At 45.2% G+C, this 24,270-nt stretch overlaps 1 long non-coding RNA gene across 1 annotated transcript; it reads left to right on the top strand.

Moving 5' to 3' along the window:
• The first annotated feature begins 9,692 nt into the window (after positions 1-9,692).
• Positions 9,693-22,271, top strand: LOC139227062 (uncharacterized). The gene is made up of 4 exons (XR_011587366.1): positions 9,693-9,750; positions 11,557-11,655; positions 17,323-17,439; positions 19,888-22,271. It is a non-coding gene; the product is annotated as an uncharacterized lncRNA (long non-coding RNA).
• Positions 22,272-24,270: the final 1,999 nt, after the last annotated feature.

Raw genomic sequence — 24,270 nt, 5'->3', positions numbered from 1 at the left:
AGTCTATCCCCATAACTGAAGTCCCTCACCCCTGTAAATCTCCTTTGCACCCTCTCCAAGCCCTTGCCATCCTTCCTACAGTGCAGTGCCCAGAACTGAACACCCTACTCCAGCTGGGGCCTAACCAGTGATTTATAAATGTTTCGCATAACATCCTTCCTTTATACTCTCTGCCTCTATTAATAAAACTAAGGATCCCATAAACTTTATTAACAGCCTTCTCAACTTGTTCTGCCACCTTCGAAGATTTATGTATGCACCCCCTTTAAAATGGTGGTTTTTCCCTCTATAATGCCTTCAGGACCAATGGCTACTTTGCTTGTTACTCCCACTTATCTCCCACGTGTAATATTCAGGGTGTGAAATGACTGGTGATTATAGAACCACATTCTGAGTAGTTTCAGCATGGGAATTAATGATCTGCAAATCAAAAGGGATTCAAAAATGGAAACTCTGACGACAGGCATTTTATTCGTGCACCTGGTTTTGGTTACAGCTGGCGATGTGGTCACATGGCGAGGTGACTTGTCTGAGAGAAAGCCAGGTGATCAGTGGCAGCTATTAGGAAATGCTCGAGCAACACATGGTGCTAACAGTTTTCTGAACCAAAGCCACCAGTTCAGACCCGTTTTATACTTTTAATTTTTGTAAATGTGAGTTTGTGGCACTTTGAAACCTTGAGACCGATTTCCCTCAGAATCGACCTTGCCATGCCACAGGGCCTGAACGTATCGTTCACTTCAATGTCGGTGTCCCGTGGCTCCTCTGACGATGTGGCACTGTGGGAATTCCTTCACTAGAGGAACTGCAGTGATTGAAGAAAAAGGCCCATCACCACTTTCTCGGTCAGTTATGGATGGGCAATACATTCCAAGAGTGAATTTTTAAAAATCCCTGCCACACTGATATCTCACTCCTCTGGAATATTTGATGTGCTGGGCTTTTTAAAATATTTGTTCTGGGATGTGGGCGTTGTTGGCAAGGCCGGCATTTATTGCCCATCTATAACTGCCCCTTGAGAAGGTTGTGGTGAACTGCCTTGAACCGCTGCTGTCCTTCATAAAATCATAGAAATTTACAGCACGGTAGGAGGCCATTTCGGCCCATCGTGTCCGCGCCGGCCGACAAAGAGCTATCCAGCCTAATCCCATTTTCCAGCTCTCGGTCCGTAGCCCTGTAGGTGCACATCCAGGTACTGAGGGTTTCTGCCTCTACCACCCTTTCAGGCAGTGAGTTCCAGACTCCACCACCCTCTGGATGAAGAAATTCCCCCTCAAATCCCCTCTAAACCTCCTATCAGTTACTTAAATCTATGCCCCCTGGTTGTTGACCTCTCTGCTAAGGGAAATAGGTCCGTCCTATCCACTCTATCCAGGCCCCTCATAATTTTATACACCATAAGGTCTCCCCTCAGCCACCTTTGTTCCAAAGAAAACAAACTCAGCCTATCAAATCTTTCCTCATAGCTGAAATTCTCCAGTTCAGTCAACTTTTTCGTAAATCTCCTCTGTACCCTCTCTAGTGCAATCACATCTTTCCTCAAATGTGGTGACCAAAACTGCACACAGTACTCTAGCTGTGGCCTAACCAGTGTTTTATACAGTTCAAGCATAACCTCCCTGCTCTTGATTTATTAGCTGAGGCATAGAATACAAGTATTCCATATGCCTTCTTAACTGCCTTATCTATCTGGCCTGCTATCTTCAAGGGTTTGTGGACCTGCACTCCAAGGCTCCTTTGTTCCTCTACACTTCTCAGTGCCCTACCATTTAATGTATATTCCTTTGCCTTATTCGTCCTCCCCAAATGCATTACTTCACACTTCTCCAGATTGAATTCCGCTTGCCACTGTTCTGCCCACCGGACCAGTTCATTGCTATCTTTCTGCAGTCTATAGCTTTCTTCTTCATTATCAACCACAAAGCCAATTTTTGTATCATCTGCAAACTTCTTAATCATACCCTCTACATTCAAGTCTAGATCATTGATATATATCACAAAAAGCAAGGGACCTGGTACTGAACCCTGTGGAACCCAACTGGAAACAGCCTTCCAGTCACAAAAACACCCATCAACCATTACCCGTTGCTTCCTGCCTTTGAGCCAATTTTGGATCCAACTTGCCACTTTGCCCTGGATCCCATGGGCTTTTACTTTCGTGACCAGTCTGCCATGTGGGACCTTATCAAAAGCCTTTTTGAAATCCATACACACATCGAACGCACAGCCCTCATCGACTCTCCTTGTGGTGAAGGAACAGTACTGTTAGGAAAGGAGTTCCAGGAATTTGATCCAGCGACGATGAAGGAACGGCGATATATTTCCACAGGATGGTGTGTAACTTGGCGGGGAATTTGCAGGTGATGGTGCTCCCATGGTGGTAGAGCTCGCGGCTTGGGAGGTGCTGCCGAAGAAGCCTTGGCACATTGCTGCTGCAGTGCATCGTGTAGATGGTACACTCTGCAGCCACAGTGCGTCAGTGGTGGAGGGAGTGAATGTTGAAGGTGGTGGATGGGGTGCCAATCAGCGGGCTGCTTTGTCCTGGATGGTGTCAAACTTCTTGAGCTGCACACATCCAGGCAAGTGGAGAGTATTCCATCACACTCCTGACTTGTGCCTTGTAGATGGTGGAAAGGCTTTGGGGAGTCAGGAGGTGAGACACTCGCCGTAGAATACCCAGCCTCTGACCTGCTCTTGTTGCCACAGTATTTATGTGGCTGGTTCAGTTAAGTTTCTGGTCAATGGTGACCCCCAGGATGTTGATGGTGGGGGATTCGGCGATGGTAATGCCGTTGAATATCAGGGAGAGGTACTTAGACTCTCGCTTGTTGGAGATGGTCATTGCCTGGCACTTGTGTGGTGCGAATGTTACTTGCCACATATAAGCCCAAGCCTGAATGTTGTCCAGGTCTTGCTGCATGCGGGCATGGACTGCTCCATTATCTGAGGAGTTACGAATGGAACTGTGCAATCATCAGCGAAAATCCCCACTTCTGACCTTACAATGATTATCAAATTAGTACTGATCTCTGACCTCTCCAATCAATACTTCAAGAAAACATTTAACATTTGATGATTTTTATCTTCAATTCTGCTGCAACTTTGATTTTTTTTTAACGTCCTCTGTCATGATGCTGATGGAATGTTTTAACATTAATGTCTTTAGCGATTTTCATCACTAGAGCTATTTTTGCATCCCCGATCTCTCTCAGCCTGTTTCTGATGTATTTTTATTTTTGTCTTGTTTCCACATTAGTTGCCTTGTTTAATTAGAATTTATTTTGCTTGGTTATGTACATACTTTATGTTGCCATCTTTCCTCAGCTGCCATTCCTATCCCCAGTTATCTCTGCTTTTGGCCCTTTCTGCCTTTCTAGTCATATATTTTTGTCCTGTTCCATAAGAACATAAGAAATAGGAGCAGGAGTCGGCCATTTGGCCCCTCGAACCTGCTCCGCCATCCAATAAGATCATGGCTGATCTGATCACGGACTCAGCTCCACTTCCCTGCCCACTCCCCATAACCCTTTATTCCCTTATCACTCAAAAATGTCTATCTCCACCTTAAATATATTCAATGACCCAGCCTCCACAGCTCTCTGGGGCAGAGAATTCCATAGATTTACAACCCTGTGAGAGAAGAAATTCCTCCTCATCTCAGTTTTAAATGGGCGGCCCCTTATTCTGAGACTATATCCCTAGTTTTAGTTTCCCCTATGAGTGGAAATACCTCTCTGCATTTACCTTATCGAGCCCCTTCATTATCTTGTATGTTCCGATAAGATCACCTTTCATTCTTTTGAACTCCAGTCAGTAGAGGCCCAACCTAATCAACCTTTCCTCATGTATCAACCCCCTCATCTCCGGAATCAACCTAGTGAACCTTCTCTGAACGGCCTCCAATGCAAGTATATCCTTCCTTAACTACGGAGACCAAAACTGTATGCAGTACTCTAGGTGTGGCCTCACCAATACCCTGTACAGTTGTAGCAGGACTTCTCTGCTTTTATACTCTATCCCCCTTGCAATAAAGGCCAACATTCCATTTGCCTTCCTGATCACTTGCTGTACCTGCATACTTACTTTTTGTGATTCATGCACAAGGATCCCCAGGTCGCTCTGTACTGCAGCACTTTGCAATTTTTCTCCATTTAAATTATAATTTGCTTTTCTATTTTTTTTTGCCAAAGTGGATAACCTCACATTTTCCCACATTATACTCCATCTGCCAAATTTTTGCTCACTCACTTAGCCTGACTATATCCCTTTGCAGATTTCTTGTGTCCTCACAATTTGCTTTCCCACCCATCTTTATATCATCAGCAAACTTGGCTACATTACACTCGGTCCCTTCATCCAAGTCATTAATATAGATTGTAAATAGTTGAGGCCCCAGCACCGATCCCTGTTTGCCAATGGAAAATGACTCATTTATCCCGACTCTCTGTTTTCTGTTAGTTAGCCAATCCTCTATCCATGCTAATATATTACCCGCAACCCCGTGAACTTTTATCTTGTGCAGTAACCTTTTTATGTGGCACCTTATCTAATGCCGTCTGGAAATCCAAATACACCACATCCACTGGTTCTCCCTTATCCACCCTAGTCGTTAATACTTTTAAACTCTTAAACTTTTAAAACAACTTGGAAACCTTTGGGGAAATTTTTAATCTTGGAAGAAACTCTCCAAAACATCCCTGGGAACCCCAGTGGACAGCTGATCTTCCCGTTGTCTGTCCCCCAACCAAGCCTCCGGCCGTTTACCATCAGTGGCGCTAATCGGCGCCGAGCTTGCGGCCAACACCTCGCCGTAGGCAGTTAGGCTTATACAGCAGTGCCTGGTCTCCAGTTGTCTTGGAGCCCCTTGCCACTGGACCAAGACCTTGCTCAGCTAAGCTTGTGTAGTTGCCGGTGTGCAACGGCCACCCCACGTTAAAAGAACTCACGCACAGGCATCTGCCACTAGGCTGGATAGCTCTTGGTCGGCCGGCATGGACACGATGGGCCGAAATGGCCTCCTTCCGTGCTGTAAATTTCTATGTTTCTGTGATTACATTTGATGTAATGCCGCCTCGTGTTCACAGGATGTCCCAAAGTGCTTCGCAGCCAACGAATTAATTTTTGACGTGCCATTGCTGTTGTGCAGTCAAACGTTGCAGCCAATTTGTGCACAGAAAGATACGCAAGCAGCAAACACGATGTTTAGCATGGTGGTCGTGGGAGGAATATTGGCTGATACACTGAGAGAACTCTACTCTTCAAAAGGGTCCTTCAACTAAACAGGCAGACGGGGCTTAAATCTCATTTAACAGGCAGCCCCTCTTTACCGGTTCTTCCCCCCACCAAAGTGGACTGGGAAAATAGATGAGAGTATGGGACAGTTGATGAGCAGTGGCAGACATTTAAGGAGATATTTCATAACTCGCAACAAAAATATATCCCAATTAGAAGGAAAGACTAAGAAGGGATAACCATCCGTGGCTAACTAAGGAAATGAGGGATGGTTTCAAATTGAAAACAAGGGCATACAATGTGGCCAAGACTAGTGGGAGGCCAGAGGTTTGGGAAACTTTTAAAAGCCAGCAAAGAACGACTAAAAAAGTGATAAAGGGAGGTAAGATAGATTATGAAAGTAAACTAGCACGAAATATAAAAACAGGTAGATAAAAAGGAAAAGAGGGGCTAAAGTAAATGTTGGTCCCCTACAGGATGAGACTGGGGAATTAATAATGAAGAACAGGGAAATAGCAGAGACATTGAACAAATATTTTGTATCGATCTTCATCGTAGAAGACACTAAAAACATCCCAATAGTGGATAATTAAAGGGCTATAGGGAGGGAGGAACTTAATACAATCACTATCACTAATGAAGTAGTACTCGGTAAAATAATGGCACTAAAGGCAGACAAGTTCCCTGGACCTGATGGCTTACATCCTTGGGTCTTAAAAGAAGTGGCTGCAGAGATAGTGGATGCATTGGTTGTAATCGACCAAAATTCGCTGGATTCTGGGGAGGTCCCAGCAGACTGGAAAACCGCAAATGTAATACCCCTATTTAAGAAAAGGAGGCAGACAGAAAGCCGGAAACTATAGAGCAGTTAGCTTAACATCTGTCGTTGGGAAAATGCTGGAGGACATTATTAAGGAAGCAGTAGCAGGACATTTGGAAAAGCATGATTCAATCAAGCAGAGTCAGCTTGGTTTTATGAAAGGGAAATCATGTTTCACAAATTTGCTGGAGTTCTTTGAGGAGTTCGTTACGAGCAGGGTGGATAAAGGGGAACCAGTGGAAGTGGTGTATTTGGATTTCCAGAGGCATTCGATAAGGTACCACATAAAAAGCCTTTGACTCCATCCCGCAGCATGCTACCCGCCACCACCTCGGTAAAACCCCAGCCCTGCACGAGGTAGAAAAAGCCATAAGACAGCCTAAGAACAACAAGGCTACGGGAGCGGATTGAATCCCTGCTGAAGCACTGAAGTATGGCGGAGAGACACTGTTGGCGTGAATACATGACCTCATCTCTCTCATCTGGAGGGAGGAGAGCATGCCAGAGATCTCAGAGATGCAGTGATCGTGACCATCTTTAAAAGAGGGGACAAGTCCGACTGCGGCAACTTAACAGGGAGAGTCCTCCTCAACCGTCTTCTCCCCGTGGCTGAGGAGCTCTTCCCGGAGTCACAGTGCGGATTTCGTGCCCTACTGGACACAACGGACATGATTTTTGCAGTGTGACAGCTGCAGGAAAAATGCAGGGAACAGAACCAGCCCTTATACATGGCTGCCTTCGACCTTACAAAGGCCTTTGACGACACTGTCAACCGCGAGGGTCTATGGAGCATCCTCCTCCATTTCGGCTGCCCCCAAAAGTTTGTCAACATCCTTCGCCTGCTCCACGACGACATGCAGGCCGTGATCCTTACCAACGGATCCATTACAGACCCAAACAGGGCTGCGTCATCGCCCCAACCCTCTTCTCAATCTTCCTTGCTGCCATGCTCCACCTCACAGTCAACAAGCTCCCTGCTGGAGTGGAACTAAACTACAGAACCAGTGGGAACCTGTTCAACCTTCGCCGTCTCCAGGCCAGGTCCAAGACCACTCAAACCTCTGTCGGAGAGCTACAGTAAGCAGACAACGCCTGCGTCTGCGCACATACAGAGGCTGAACTCCAAATCATAGTCAACGTATTTATGAAAGCATGGGCCATACGCTAAACATCCCTAAGACAAAGGTCCTCCACCAGCCTGTCTCCACCGCACAGCACTGCCCCCCAGTCATCAAATTACACGGTGTGACCCTGGACAAGGTGGACCATTTCCCATACCTCGGGAGCCTCTTATTAACAAGAGCAGAGATTGACGATGAAATTCAACACAACCTCCAGTGCGCCAGGGCTGCCTTCGGCCGCCTGAGGAAAAGAGTGTTGAAGACCAGGCCCTCAAAACTGCCACCAAGCTCATGGTCTACAGGGCTGCAGTAATACCCGCCCTCCTGTATGGCTCAGAAACATGGACCATGTACAGTAGACACCAAGTCGCTGGAGAAATACCACCAACGATGTCTCCGCATGATCCTGCAAATTCCTTGGGAGGATAGACGCACCAACATTAGCGTCCTCGACCAGGCCACTATCCCCAACTTTGAAGCACTGACCACACTCGACCAGCTGCGCTGGGCATGCCACATTATTCGCATGCCAGACACGAGACTCCCAAAGCAAGCACTCTACTCGGAACTCTTTCCCAGCAAACGAGCCAAAGGTGGGCAGAGGAAATGTTACAAGGACACCCTCAAAGCCTCCCTGATAAAGTGCAACATCCCCACTGACACCTGGCCAAAGATCACCCAAAGTGGAGGAAGTGCATCCGGGAGGGCGCTGAGCACCTCGAGTCTCATCGCCGAGAGCATGCAGAAATCAAGCGCAGGCAGCGGAAAGAGCGTGCGGCAAACTGTCTCACCCTCCCTTTCCCTCAACGACCGTCTGCCCACCTGTGACAGAGACTGTGGTTCCCGTATTGGACTGTTCAGCCACCTAAGGACTCACTTTAAGAGTGGAAGCAAGTCTTCCTCGATTCTGAGGGGACTGCCTATGATGACATAAAAGGTTACTGCACAAGATAAAAGTTCACGGGGTTGGGGGTAATATATTAGAGGTTGGAGGATTGGCTAACTAACAGAAAACAGGGAGTCGGGATCATTTTCCGGTTGGCAAACTGTAACTAGTGGGGTGCCGCAGGGATCGGTGCTGGGGCCTCAACTATTTACAATCTATATTAATGACTTGGATGAAGGGACCGAGTGTAATGTAGCCAAGTTTGCTGCTGATGCAACAATGGGCGGGAAAGCAAATTGTAAGGAGGACACAAAAAATCTGCAAAGGGATATAGACAGGGTAAGTGAGTGGGCAAAAATTTGGCAGATGGAGCATAATGTGGGAAAATGTGAGGTTATGCACTTTGTCAGAAAAAATAGAAAAGCAAATTATAATTTAAATGGAGGAAAATTGCAAAATGATGTAGTAGAGGGACCTGAGGGTCCTTGTGCATGAAACACAAAAAGTTAGTATACAGGTACAGCAAGTAATCAGGAAGGCAAATGGAATGTTGGCCTTTATTGCAAGGGGGATAGAGTATAAAAGTAGGGAAGTCTTGCTCCATCTGTAGAGGGTATTGGTGAGGCCACACCTGGAGTACTGCGTACAGTTTTGGTCTCCGTATTTAAGGAAGGATATAATTGCATTGGAGGCTGTTCAGAGAAGGTTCACGCATTTGATTCTGGAGATAAGGGGGTTGACTTATGAAGAAAGGTTGAGTGGGTTGGGCGTATACACATTGGAGTTCAAAAGAATGAGGTGTGATCTTATCAAAATAAGATAATGAGGAGGCTCGACAAGGTGGATGCAGAGATACCACTCGTAGAGGAAACTAAAATTACGGGGTATAGTCTCAGAATAAGGGGCCGCCCATTTAAAACTGAGATGAGGAGGAATTTCTTCTCAGAGGGTTGTAAATCTGTGGAATTCTCTGCCCCAGAGAGCTGTGGAGGCTGGGTCATTGAATATATTTAAGGCGGAGATACAGATTTTTGAGCGATTAAGGGAGTAAAGGGTTATGGGGAGCAGGCAGGGAAGTGGAGCTGAGTCCATGATCAGATCATCGAGGGGCTGTTTGGCCTACTCCTGCTCCTATTTCTTATGTTCTTAACTGCCCCACCACCCCATGTGTGGCCCCCACCTCGCCTCGCCCCACTTCCCGCCCCCCCCCCATTTCCTGTTCATATTACACTCAGATACCTTGGAAAAAATTTGCATTTTTATAGCCCCTTTTACGACCTCAGGCACTGAAGAATTTAGTTTCCCCTATGAGTGGAAATATCCTCTCTGCTTTCCACCTTGTCAAGCCCCCTCATTGTCTTATATGTTTTGATAAGATCACCTCTCATTCTCCTGATCTCCAATGAGTAGAGGCTCAACCTATCTTCATAAGTGTAGTCATTGTTGTAATGTAGGAAACACGGCCGCCAATTTGTGCACAACAAGCTCCACAAACCTGAGCTACCATTGTTTCTCCATTATGTTCACTCTGCTTAGCATGATATGTTTGCTGCTGTACAACAGTCATAAAATGAGTCATTCGTTAGCACACAATCTTTGTAGTTTTAAATGATCTCTCCTTCTTTTGTCTTTCAGCATCTTTTTCCAGTTTAAAAACTGAATTGGAGAGAGTGAAAGCAGATAAAGATCAGGTGAGAGATTATTTCTGTTCCGTGTTTCTCTGCTGCTGCATTCAGATGGGTAACTGGCATGTGAATGCTTCTCACTGAAATGGTCTTGGAACTAGGAAAGCTGGTTTTGTTGGACCTGACTCATTATGAACCTGTGTCCTGTTCCTGGAGCAGCACATAAGAACATAAGAAATAGGAGCAGGAGTCGGCCATTTGGCCCCTCGATGATCTGATCATGGACTCAGCTCCACTTCCCTGCCCGCTTCCCATCACCCTTTATTCCCTTATCGCTCAGAAATCTGTTTATTTTCAAGTTAAAAATATTCAATGACCCAGCCTCCTCAGCTCTCTGGGACAGAGAATTCCACAGATTTACAACCCTCACAGAAGAAATTCCTCCTCATTTCAGTTTTAAATGGGCGGTCCCTTATTCTGAAACTATATCCCCTAGTTTTAGTTTCCCCTATGAGTGGAAATAACCTCTCTGCATCCACCTTGTCGAGCCCCCTCATTGACTTATGTGTTTCAATAAGATCACCTCTCATTCTTCTGAACTCCAATGAGTATAGGCCCAACCTACTCGACCTATCTTCATAAGTCTGGAATTACCCTCGTGGTCTCTGAATAGTCTCCAGTGCAAGTATATCCTTCCTTAAATACGGAGACCAAAACTGTACGCAGTACTCCAGGTGTGGCCTCACCACTATCCTGTACAGTTGTAGCAGGACTTCTCTGCTTTTATACTCTATCCCCCTTGCAATAAAGGCCAGCATTCCATTTGCCTTCCTGATTATTTGCTGTACCTGCATACTAACATTTTGTGTTTCATGCACAAGGACCCCGAGAGGGGGGGAGGGGAGGCAGGGGGGGGTCCGAGCTGAGCATGTGGCTCACCCAGGAGGCTGAGGGTATAACATCAATAAAGGTTTGCTCTAAATGTATCCAAGTAAACTTTTGTGTCGTGTACAGAATTTAAACACAAGATAGATAGATTTACAAAGTAAGGGCAGCAAAATAGGAAATGCAAGAGAAACATTTTTACTAAAAGGATGGTCAGTGTGTGGAACACATTACTGGCACAGGTGGTGAAACAGGAAATCTTAATGGGCTTCAAGAAGCAACCGCCCGACTGGTTCTTGTCAACGAAAGGGATTGAGGGTCATTCGAAATTCACCAAGGGAACGCTGTGGATAGGTGGGCTGAAGGGCTTCTCCTCCTGAAACTGTTGCCATCTTACTTTGTAAATGTAATTTAAGAAGTGATTGTGAAAATCTCAACATCAGTGAGTTTGAAACATTTTGACTTTGGCAAATGACTTGAATTCATATTGTGAATGTGTTTCTCATTAAATCCACAGCACACAGACCCAGCAGGAGGGCACATGGTGCCCAGTTTTGTGGCTGTGTAAATGGCACCATCCAGCAGTTTGGTGCATGGGAAAGGGCTGATTGGTCCTGAGATTGGCTGTTTGCCCGCACCAGCTCCAAAGCCCACGTGCCACTGGCTGTTGTCCTCGGTGTGACCTGCAGCTGTTCACTGATCCACAGTTGAAAGGATGTCACAGATACAGCTTGTTTCAAGCTTGTTCAAAGCTTGGTTTAACCTCGTCTCTTTATCCAGCAGATATGTGCTGTGTGTGAAGTGGGAGCAAACCTCGCTCCAGACACGAAACCACAGGTGGAACTTGCTGTTGGGACTTTTATTTTCAATTCCCGTTTCTCTCTCCCTCGTTCACTAGTACTTTACTGGTGGAAAGTTCAGGGGGACATTTCCACACACGCAAACTACTCTGAGCTCATTTAAAAAAACAAATACCTTTGTTTTCAGCTGGAGGCCAGATTGCAAGAGAAGACCAACCATCTGGAGAATGTTGAAGAGGGGAGGAAAAGCTTGCAGGAACAACTAAAGAGAGAAGGTATTGCGAAGGTGAGCGGTTGAGCCTCAACATTGGTGTTGACCCACTGATTCCCTCCCTGGGCCAGGGTCCTTTCTTGCTGCCACTGCCCAGTACAGCAATCTGTTCAAGGTGGACATGTGCTTACCCTTGGTACACCTTTCATTGATGGCCTAAAGACCAGACAAAACCTTGGGGGGTGGGGGGGGGGGGGGTGCGGTTTAAAGGCTTTTCCTATGGTGGCTGGATCTGATTATCCATTCAGTTTTCAGGACAATTAAAGACATTAACCTACAAATCTGGGACTAGTTCAAACTTCTGTGAATCCTCTGACTATTTTCTGCACTGGTTAAGACTAGGAAAGAATCAGTGATATCAAAGTTGCCAGCACTTCATATCTGTGTCAAGTCCCACGCCAGAGTCTTGAGCAAGTAACCCAGGCTGACACTGCAGTACAGCAGCGAGGGACCATTGTCGGAGGTGCCGTCTTTTGGAAAGATGAGACATTACATTGAAGCCCTGTCTTCCCCCTCAGGTAGTGCTCCTGAGCAGGCGAGTTCTCCCAATGTCCTGGAAAAACAGTATAAAATTGACCTGCCACTTCCAATTATACTGGCCTGTTCAATCTAGCCTTGCCTCTTCGAAAGACTCTGCAATTAGCAAGCTGAACAGGTTAGTTTGTAGTGAAGCTTTGTATGAGCCAACTGGATCCATTTCATCCTTCAGTCCAATCCTTTATTTCATTCTCCAATGTATTACCCGGGAACATTCTTTTACCTGTAGAATTGGCCTGAGCTCCGGCTACCTGAATAATGTTGCTGAGTTGATTCCTACCAGTTAGCTCCTCGGTTCAATAACGTGCTCGGCAATTGACTGCCATCCCTTAGTTACCAGGATTGTTCAATCCAACACGTAAGCATGATTAGGAATAGTTAAAGTGTGGGTTTAATTCTTTGCGTTCAAACATATCGCGGCAATCTGCAAATGTTGGTATTTTAAGGACGCATTTATTTGCAACATAAAAATGCACTGATTGGGTCCCTTTGATCACATGACCTGACTGGTCCCTTTGGAGGATAAGACACACCCAGCGGTTTCACTGGAATATGTAATTAGAACCGCCCAGCTCAAGTACTCTGACTTTGTAACGTATTATTTTTTGCCATTCTGGCTGCGGACTCCAGATAGAATAGAGCCCCCACCCCCAGTTCCTGACCTTACAGCCCCCCCACCCCCCTCGGCCAATGGTGTGGTGACTTCCACATTTCATCCACTCCAATGATGTCCCTGAACAGGCATGCAACGAGCTTTCTGAGAAATCGGGTGTGGGTCGAAAGGAGATGGAGTTGGAAGAATGTGATCAGTCTTCCCTCGCTGCTCTCCGATCCCGGATCCCGCATTCCCCTCTCTGCCCTGCCGTCTCTCTCTCTGTTCCCGGTCTCCCTCTCCCTTCTCAATGGCCTCCCCAGTCTCTCAATCCCTGGTCTCTCTCGGCCTCCCCCCTCCCCTGCGCCCCAGTCGTCCACCCACCCCCCCCCCGCGTCCCAGTCTCCCTTCTCCCTTTCTCCCAACTCCAATTTTTTTTCTCTCTGTGTGCGAATATGTTCAGTGTAGATAATCACAGCAATATTTTAGGCAAAATTCTGTGACATAATCCAAAAGCCCTTGAAGCGGCTCCAGGCTCAAGCTGCAGTGAGCTTCGCGTGGTTTGTGGTTTGGCCCCACTTCTGGCTTCTTCGTATATCGCACTGCATAGGCATGACGGGATCGAGCGCGCGTGAAAAGGGGGCGGAGTTCAAGGTGCGCATGTGCAGGACACAAAAGTTGTTGCAAATAATCACTCCGCTATTTTAAAGGTGAATGAGTGGCATCTGTTGGCAGAAAACTGGTACTGCACATATTAACGAGTAAATGTCTTGCTTTAAGATATAAACTTGTTTGGTCATATTGAATGCTGTAGACTGTGCCTTTAACCAGCTGCCTGCTCGTCACAGCAAGGGATCCTGGGATGGAGAGGGTTACCCTCTGAGGAGAGACTGGGTCTGTACTCTCGAGTTTAGAGCAATAAGAGGTGATCTCATTGAAACGCACAAGATTCTGAAGTGTATTGACAGGGTGGATGCTGAGAGGCTGTTTCCCCGGGCTGGACAGTCTTGAACCAGGGGTCACAGTCTCCAGGGGAAGGTGTCGACAATTTTAAGACAGAGCTGAGGAGGAATTTCTTCACTCAGAGGGTTGTTAATCTTTGGAATTCTCTGCCCCAGCTGTGTCTGCTTTGTCATTGAGTATATATGCAAGAAAGTTATCGATAGATTTTTGGACTCTTGGGGAATCGAGGGATATGAGGATCGGGCGGTAAAGTGGAATTGAGGTCGATGATCAGCCATGATCTCATTGAATGGCAGAGCAGGCTCGAGGGGCCGAATGGCTTCCTCCTGCTCCTGTTTCTTATACTATGATCTTGTGTGTTTTAATGTGTTTTCCTTAAGTAAAGTATGTCTAAAGGTACATGGCTCAGTGATAGCACTCTCACATCTGAGTCAGAAGGTTGTACAAGCTCCATTCCAGACACTTGAGCACACAATCCAGGCTGATGTTCCAGTGCAGTACTGAGCGAGTGCCGCACTGTCAGAGGTGCTGTCTTTCGGATGAGATGTTAAACAGTCTTCCCTCTGAAGCGAATGTAAACGGTCCCATGGAACATTTCAAAGAGCAAAGGAGTTCTCTGGCCGACGTTTATCCCTCAACCAACATCACTAAAACAGATTATCTGGTCATTATCATATTGTTCTTTGTGGGAGCTTGCTGTGCACAAACTGTCTGCGCATTTCCTACATTACAACAGTGACTTTAAAAAGTGCTTCATTGGCTGTAAATCGCTTTGCGACGTCCTGGGGCTGTAAAAGGCGCTATATAAATGCAAGTTCTTTCCAATTTCCTTTTACACAGAGGTCTCTGCCACCCACCAACCCTGACTCGGACCGACGGAATAAGGCTGAGCAATTCTAGCTTCTGATTGGTAACCATGACTTAGTTGTAAGTTTGAGTGGGACTGTGTGTAAAGTAGCACCTAGGATTCAGTTAAACCAAATTCTGTGAGATCATAGAACCTGGAAGAATTATAGATATAAATACACATACATGGTGCCTTAGCCGTGAGATGACCCGTTTCTAATTGACTGGCCATAGAGATGTGAGGACCCATGGGGTCAGACACTTCAATGAACCAGCAGCAGATGGCCTGAACTGAATCAATTACAAAGCATCCCATGTGGGAGAGGAGGATGTTTGAACGAGGAGGGAAGGGCTTTACTTAATGTAGCGTTCCTCATATTCTCAAAACATCCCAAAGTGCTTCACAGCCAATGGCAGTGGAGCCATATCTGTTCCAATGTGGCAAATAATTTGTACCTAAGATTCTCATAGACTCAGTGATTGGCAGAACCAAAGGCAACATGAGGAGAAAGGTTTTTTTGCAGCGAGTGGTGGGGACCTGGAACTTACTGTCTGAAAGAGTGGTGGAGACAGTTTCAGTCGTGGCTTTCAAAAGTACCTGAAGGAAAACAAATTGCAGGGCTATGGGAAAAGGATGGGGTAGTAGGACTAGCTGGGGTGCTCTTGCAGAGAGCCGGCACGGGCTCGATGGACCAAATGGTCACCTGTGCTGTAACCATTCGAAGGTTCTAGAAATTTACAGCACTGAAAGAGGCCATTTGGTCCATTGCGTCCGCACCGGTCGAGAAAGAGCGATCCAACCTAATCCCACTTCCCAGCTCTAGGTCCGTAGCCCTGTGGGTTACGGCACTTCAGGTACTATCCAAGTACTTTTTAAATGCGATAAGGTCCTTTCTATCCACTCTATCTAGCCCCCTCATAATGTTATACACCTCAGCCTCCTCTGTTCCAAAGAAAACAAACCCAGCCTATCCAATCTTTCCTCATTGTTAAATTCTCCAGGCAACATCCTCGCAAACCTCCTCCGTACCCTCTCTCGTGCAATCACATCTTGATCAGAACTGTACGCGTTACTCTAGTTGTGGTCTAATTAGTGTTTTATACAGCTCTTGTATTCTGTGCCTCGGCTCATAAAGGAAAGTATCCCATATGCCGCCTTAACTGCCTGTCTGCTACCTTCAAGGATCTGTGGACATGCATGCCAAGGTGCCTCTGTTCCTCTACACTTCTCACTGTCCTACCATTTATTGTGTATTCGCTTGTTTTGTTAACCCTCCCCAAATGCATTACCTCTCACTTCTCCGGATTGAATTCCATTTACCACTGTTCTGCCCACCTGACTAGTACATTGATATCTTCCTGCAGTCCGCAGCTTTCTTCTTCTTTATCAACCACACGGCCAATTTGTGTATCGTCTGCAAATTTCTTAATCATGCCCCATATATTGAAGTCTAAATTATTGATGTATCAAAAGCCTTGCTCAAATCCATACCCTCATCAACCCTCCTTGTTATCTCCTCAAAAAATACAATCAAGTTAGTCAGATACGACCTTCCCTCAACAAATTCATGCTGACTGTCCTTGATTAATCCATGTCTTTCTAAATGACAATTAATACTGTCCCTCGGAATATTTTCCAATAATTTTCCCACCACTGAGGTTAGGCTGACTGGCCTGTAATTACTCGGTCTATCCCTTTCTCCCTTCTTAAACAAAGGTACCACCTTAGCAGTACTTAGCAGCGGCACCACACCTGTAGTCAGAGAGGATTGGGAAATGATGGTCAGAGCCTCTGCAATTTCCTCCCTTGCTTCTCTTAACAGTCTGGGATACATGTCATCCGAGCCTGGTGATTTATCTACTTTTAAAGGTGCTAAATATTTTAATATTTCCTTTCTCACTATATTACATTTCCCCTCTCACTATGTTTGACTAGTGTTAGTTGAGGGATAAATATTGGCCAGGACACCAGGAGAAACTTCCCTGTTTCTCTTCAAATAAATAGAGCACCACCTGACCATGACAATCAACACCTCTAACAGTGTAGCACTTCCTCAGTACTGCACTGGAGTTTGAGCCTGGATTATGGCCTCAAGTCTCTGGAGTGGGGCTCAGAATCACCATCTTCTGACTCGGAGGCAAGATTGCTACCCACCGAGCCAAGACTGTTTTCAAAGAAGATCAACGTCTGTAGGCTGAGAGAAAAGGACTGCAAATGCATGTGAAAATATCGTTTAGCACAACAGTAATTATCCCTTAACCAGCATCATTAAAAAACATGATCTGGTCATTATCCTATTGCTGTATGTGGGAGCTTGCAATTTGGCAGCTGCATTTCATTCATTACAACAGTGACTACACTTCAAAAGGTACTTCATTGACTGCGGTCGTGAAAGGTGCTATATAAATGCAAGTCTTGTCTTTTATTATTTTGTACTACATGAGGTGCTGTTAAGTTTAAATACTATCAAGGATGTTGTGATCCTGCTCCGATTCACTTGTTCTTTCACTGTTTAATGGTGTTTGGCAGTGAAAGACTAAGTCAGCATACTGTTCTGCTGACATTCAAAGACCAGAAGGATTGTGTGATTTATAGACAGTAGCAAAAGGATTCCCTAGACAAAATGTGAATGTACCCACATAACTGGCCAAATCACACTGACAACCAGGAAGTAGTTCTGAAACACAGGGCAATACTATTTAGAGTTTAAAATAAAACAATGGTTTTCTTTCTTGTGTTTCAGACGAGCCTGGAACAGCTGTTGTATGAGGAAAAGAATAAAGGTCAGAGATTACAGACTGAGCTTGACGTCAGTGAGCAAGTGCAGAGAGATTTTGTTAAACTCTCCCAGACTTTACAGGTAAGGAATCCTGGATTGCAGGGGTAGAAATGCAGCAGGTCTGAGGTAAGGCTGTACGTGGGCTAAATCGATCCCGTCCACGTCTTCTAGCCTTTAATGTCACAAATTGAAGCCTCTGTCACGGTTGACCACACCAGTCTCCTCCAACACCTTACCACCATTGTCCAGCTGCGTGGGCCTTCACTCGCCTGCTTCCATTCTAATCTATCTAATCTCTTCCCACTTCTGTATGGTTACCAAGCACTCCCCGAAGGGTCTATCTTTGGCCCCCTACTAGTTCTCATTTACATGCTGCCCCTCGGCAACCTCATCCGAAAACATATGGTCAGTTTCAGCCAGTTTATCGAGGGTCGGATGTGGGAGGCCAGCCAGGAGTGCGTGAGAGCAGTCAAGTCTAGAGGTATCAAAGGCATGGATGAGCAGCAGATGAGTCGAGGCAGGGCGGAGTCGGGTGATGTTAGGGAGGTAGAAATAGGACACTAAGTCCAACCATGTACGCTGACCCCCAGCTCTAGCTCACCACCATCACTCTCAGCCTCTCCAATATCTCTAACTTGTCACACTGCTTGTCCGATATCCAGTACTGGATGAGCAGAAACTTCCTCCAACTAAATATTGGGAAGACCAACGCCATTGTCTTCAGTCCCTGCCACCGACTCCATCCCGGACCTCCCCGACCCCGCTCCCTCTCCCCGGACCCCGCTCCCTCTCTCGGACCCTCTCCCCGGAGCCCCGACCCCCCCCCCCCCCCGTCCCTCTCCCTGCCAGTTGTCTGAGACTGAACCAGACTGTTCGCAACCTTGGTATCCTATTTGCCCCGAGATGAGTTTCCGACCACATGTCCACCTACTTCTAACTCTGTTACATCACCCAACTCCGCCCTGTTTCGACTCATCTGCTCATCCATGCCTTTGTTACCTCGACTTGACTCTTCCAACACACTCCTGGCCAGCCTCCCATTTTCTACCCTCTGTAAACTTGAGGACATCCAAAACTCTGCTGCCTGTATCCTAACTTGGACCAAGTCCCATTCACCCATAACCCCTGTGCTCGCTGGCCTACATTGGCTCCTGGTTAAGCAACACCTCGATTTTAAAATTCTCATCCTTGTTTTCAAATCCCTCCATGGCATCACCCCTCCCTATCTCTAATCTCCTCCAGCCCCACAACCCCCCCGAGATGTTTGCGCTCTTCCAATTCTGGCCTCTTGAGCATCCCTGATTATAATCACTCAACCATTGGCGGCCGTCCCTTCAGCTACCAAGGCTACAAGCTCTGGAATTCCCTCCCTAAACCTCTCAACTGTCCTAATGTGTGGCTTGGTGTCAAATTTTGTTCACGCTCCTGTGAAGCTCCTTGGGACATTTTACATTAAAGGCACTATATAAATACAAGTTGTTACTGAATACTAGTTTACTACAGCTAAGTGAGACTTCCAGTGCTCCAAGCAATGCCCCTCACTGGGAATTAATTTGGTGTCTCTGCCCCAGATCATTAGGAATTTTAAACTAGAAGCATTTAACTCCTAAATATTGAGCGCTTGTTGACTTGTCCCCACCTGTAGCAACTTGTAAGATTTTTGTGTTGGAACCCAAGGCACCCTCTGAATTGTCTTCCGATAGGTGAACTTTCTGTCTTGTCTATCCTCCAGCCCCTCTCCTTTCCTGACCTTGTTTTATCAATAGTACAAGAGTCTTTGCTCCAGAGCTTCCTCTTCGTATTGCTTCTAAACTACAAGTACACTCTTATCTGTTTTCTTCCCCTCAGCTTCTTTGCTGTGCTCTCTTTCCCAGGATCTCAAAAATGTGTATTTCCTTGCCACCACCAATCTTCCTCCGAGAGCTGTTTAAAAGCCAAGCTTGATGTCAACTAAACACTATGGCACTACTCCATTACTCATCTGCTATTTACACAAACCAGGGCAGTCCCATAGTGCTGGGCCTGCCCTGCGTCCGTCTGTCCCCGCTATGGGCACGAGGATAGCTACAATTTGGTGTCTCTGCCCCAGATCATTATCCAGTAATCCTTGCTGGAAGTGCTGCCCCTCACAGTCAAATATGTTCACACATGAAGAATGACCTTCTGGGTGAGATATCATAATACTGTATCCAGCAAGAGCCCATGCGAATTTGTTTTACAGAACGGGCGGAATATAAATCAGAACCTTGCTTATTAGATAAGAGTTGCAGAGACCTGGTTTCAGCTCCTCCTTGTATGCCAGTGTAACGTGTACTAATGGTCTTGTAATATTACAGACCTGCAGTTGTGGAGCCACAAATGCAAACCAGGCCGCTGATAAATTATTGAACGATTACTCCGAGGTTTAGTTGATGGAAATGAACTAACTGCACATGTTTGTGCTCATAGTTAAGAAGAAGTCTCTGTGAGTTTTTAGCGTGGGCACGCTGTAAATTACCAGTGGTCATTTCCTCTTCCCTCCCCCAATAGGTGCAGTTAGAGCGGATTCGTCAGGCAGAATCTCTGGAAAATGTCCGCGTAATACTCAACGACACGAAACTGACAGATATTAACCAGCTCCCGGAAACATGACGTTACACCCTGGAGATTTCGAGGCTACAACGGTTTTTACTCAATCAGACACTTGTCTTTGTAGAAACATGTTAATTCTTCTTTAACTCTGAGGGTGCAGAGCCCGTGGATTAATAGAGCGCAGTAATTGAGATGTAAATGTTTCTAGATTGACTTTGTACAGGGCGCCTGACTACAGTTAGAGCTTCCCAGCCCAAGTGAAATTGCAACAGGGGAACACTACTGAAATTTTAAAGTTAACACATGATGAGAAGAGATCACCTTGAGTGTATGCCATGCTTAAACTTCGAAAAATCATTGATTCAAGAATTCCCACTCTGGCTGGAGTAGACATGTCTAATCTATTGCTCTGCTACTCATACCATTGATTCAGTCCTTGTGTGTTTTATGTACAAAAGCAACATCCGACAGTCCGAGATTCTAGCTCACTCATTTAACTTGTGAAATTTCAATCTTTTGCACTCTGAGGTGTGAACATTTTGGTTTAACCAGCCTGGTTTCTTTCTTTAAATGGCACTGAGTCCTGCCAACTCCTCCCACCATCGCTCAAAGCTTCAGTACAATCTGTATTTAATGTGCTTGCGATCTCTGCAAATTTTGCATTACTCTCATCTGTAGTGAGCTCACTATAGCCGAGCTCACTGCACAACAGGTAACATGAAAAGGAAATTTAAAACAAACACTTAGCTGCCGTTCATTGACCAATCACTGCGGACTTGTTGTCGAGATGGGACAGAAGCAATTGATCCAACTTTTTTTTAATAAGAACTTTTGGTTGACCTGTTGTAATTTTCATTGAACGTTATATTGGAACTAAATATTAGCAGTTGGACCTGTACTCAGTGTGGGATTGTTGCTGTTCAGCTGGTGATGTTGAGAATATAGTTGGTGTCTAAAGGTATGAAGCTGTTTTAGGATGGGATGTAAAATGATGTAATCTCACTTGATTGAGCCGTTCCTTACAGACTTTAGAGAAGAGTGAGACTGGAGACTTCGAGTAATCCATTCCGGACACTTGAACTGCCCTGCAGATTTTATACACTCATTGTGCTCGTTCTTTATGTACCCGAGAGTTCATTTAACAGTTTCTAACACTTATCTGGTCGCATTTAAAAGGAAAAGTTCAGGCAAATAAAGTTTGAACTGCAACCGACAGTTCTAGGATTCTGTATACATGGTCGGTCACCTCTGTGAATTATTTCTGGGCCCCAAACATTCAATTTGAACTGCAACACGATGAGGAAAGCTGCTGAACTTTTTCCTATAGCAACTCTGCAGTATTGGGAGAGTCGGTGACTTCATGCCACGAGCTGGGAACAGCTGTTTAAGTGTGGCGCTAAATTTGCAGTGTCTGGGCCAAGTCATTCTAGAATTGTAAGCTGTTAAAAGACCACGGCACAGAATGGCATTTTAAAATGAATATTGGTAACATTTAGAAATGGCATGAAATAATCCATTGTGCTTTCACAGCAGCGTATCGGCAGCAGTGAATGCAGAGAAATGAGGTTGCACAGAATAATGTGATTGAATCATGGTGTGAAGTTGTGGGAGAGGTGAAGGGAATGATGGGTCGGTCGGTGAACGATGGTTTGCAATTTCACCGCATCTTGAGTAGAACCAGAAAGCCATTGTATTCCCCTCAGTATCTGTATAAGATGGCTGTTTATTCACTGAAATAATCATGCATTGTTTTACCACTCGTATAAATGAACTTTTCCTTTTAAGCCTTTTAAAATTGAACTTCCCATAACTTCAGACTCTTTACTCCGTGTCCCTCAGCACTTGCTTTAAATCGAAAGATGGTACAGTATTAAAGCATGACGCTTCAGTCCTTTCCATTACAGTTCTGATTTAAACATGGTATATGTGTGACCTAACTGAGTTCCTCTTACATGAATTGACTTTAAAGCTTTAATCAGCCATGACTGATTTAGCAATATCTAAATCCTGGCGACTAATAGTGCAAGAAAGCAGAGGTAAGGGCTGATGTTTCAGGTGTTCCTTGCCCAGTGTTGGGACTTTCATGTGCAGTTTCCCTTTATAATAGCATGTCTGTATTTATTTAGTCCAGTGGTGTAACCACGTTTTAACTGCCTACGCCTCCCAATAAGTTCCTTTGGCACTTTGATAGAAGAGCCATGTCTTACTGACACAAGCCATCCGTGTCCTGTGCAAGTGTGGATGTACAATTTTGCTGTTTACAGATTTAAAATGTAACCAATTTAACTATACTGAAGGTGTCTTTATGAAGAAAGTGTTTAAATAAAAGCTGCTGGAGTAAACAGATGTGTGTTTGTAGTGTGATGTACAAAACAATAAATCACTTCATCCTGACGTCTAATCACTTCTGTTTGAGATCTTGACAAAAGCGAGAGAGTTGGGGGTGCCCATCACCTGGTCTGAAGCTCCTTTCCTTCTGAGCTTGTGTGTAATGCTCCGACTTTTACTAACCCTGGGAGCTTGCTAAGGATGGTCCGTGGTTTATTATCTTTTTATATCGGTTAATCTAGAATTTGTAACATTTATTCTGCTGGGCGTGTGGATTTTATACTTTCTCTGGTTGTGCAGACCTGATGCAGAATCAGTAAGACAGGCAGAATAGAAAAGGAGGGGTAGCTCTGATAAAGAATAACGGTAGTGAGAAAGGATTTCGGCTCAGGAGATCAGGAAGTAGAAGCAGTCTGGGTGGCGATAAGGAATAACACGGGGCAGAAAACACCGGTGGGAGTGGTTTATAGGGCCCCGAACAATAATATTTTGTCCAATGGTATAGCTAATCAGCAAATAACAGGAGCTTGTAATGAAAGTAATACAATAATCATGGGGAACGTTAATCTTCATATAGACTGGGCAAATCAAATTGGCAAAGGTAGTCTGGAGGACAAGTTCATGGAATGCATGCAGGACAGTTTCCTAGAATACATCATTTAACCAACCAGAGAACAGGCTATTTCACATCTTGTATTGTGTAATGCCACAGGGTTAATTAGTAATCTCAGTAACGATCCTTTGATATCAAATTTCACGTTGAGTTTGAGTGTGAAATACTTCAGTCGGAAACGAGAGTTTTAAACTTAAAGCCAATAGGTATGAGGCATGGGTTGGCTACGGCAGATTGGGAAATTAGATTAAAAGGTATGACAGCAGATAAGCAGTGGGAAACATTTAAAGAAATATTCCAAAATTCTCAACAAATATACATTCCATTGAGAAATAAAAACTCCAGGAAAAGTGATCCATCTGTGGCTAACTAAAGACGTTAAGGATACAAGGGTAGTATTTAGATTAAAAGAGGCTTAGAATATAAAAGAAATATGAGCAGGAGTAGGCCATACGGCCCTCGAGCCTGCTCCACCATTCAATACGATCATGGCCTCAGCTCCACTTCCCCACCCGCTCCCCATCACCCCTTTTCCTCTTATCATTTAAGAAACGGGCTATTTCTGTCTTAAATTTATTCAATGTCCCAGCTTCCACAGCTCTGAGGCAGCGAATTCCACAGATTTACAACCCACAGAGGAAATTTCTCCTCATCTCTGTTTTAAATGGGCGGCCCCTTATTCTAAGATCATGCCCTCTAGTTCGAGTCTCCCCTATCAGTGGAAACATCCTCTCTGCATCCACCTTGTCAAGCCCCCTCATAATCTTATACGTTTCGATAAGATCACCTCTCATTCTTCTGAATTCCAATGAGTAGAGGCCCAACCTACTCAACCGTTCCTCATAAGTCAACCCCCTCATCCCCAGAATCAACTTAGTGAACCTTCTCTGAATGGCCTCCAAAGCAAGTATATCCTTTCGTAAATATGGAAACCAAAACTGCACACAGTATTCCAGGTGTGGTCTCACCTATACCTTGTATAACTGTAGCAAGACTTGCCTACTTTTATACTCCATCCCCTTTGCAATAAAGACCAAGATACTATTGGCCTTCCTGATCACTTGCTGTACCTGCATGCAATCCTTTTGTGTTTCATGCACAAGTACCCCCAGGTCCCACTGTACTGCGGCACTTTGCAATCTTTCTCTATTTAAATAATAACTTGCTCGTTGGCAGAAAAAATCAAAGTGCATGACCTCACACTTTTCAACATTATACTCCATCTACCAAATTTTTGCCCATTCACTTAGCCTGTCTATGTCCTTTTGCAGATTTTGTGTGTCCTCACACATTACTTTTCCTCCCATCTTTGTATCGTCAGCAAATTTGGCTATGTTACTACTCAGTCCCTTCTTTCAAGTCGTTACTATAGATTGTAAATAGTTGGGGTCCCAGCACTG

Source organism: Pristiophorus japonicus, chromosome 16 (assembly GCF_044704955.1).
Source record: "Pristiophorus japonicus isolate sPriJap1 chromosome 16, sPriJap1.hap1, whole genome shotgun sequence".
Lineage (NCBI taxonomy): Eukaryota > Metazoa > Chordata > Chondrichthyes > Pristiophoridae > Pristiophorus > Pristiophorus japonicus.
The sequence above is the reverse complement of the archived record's forward strand: the minus strand, read 5'-3'. Positions and strand labels throughout refer to the sequence as shown.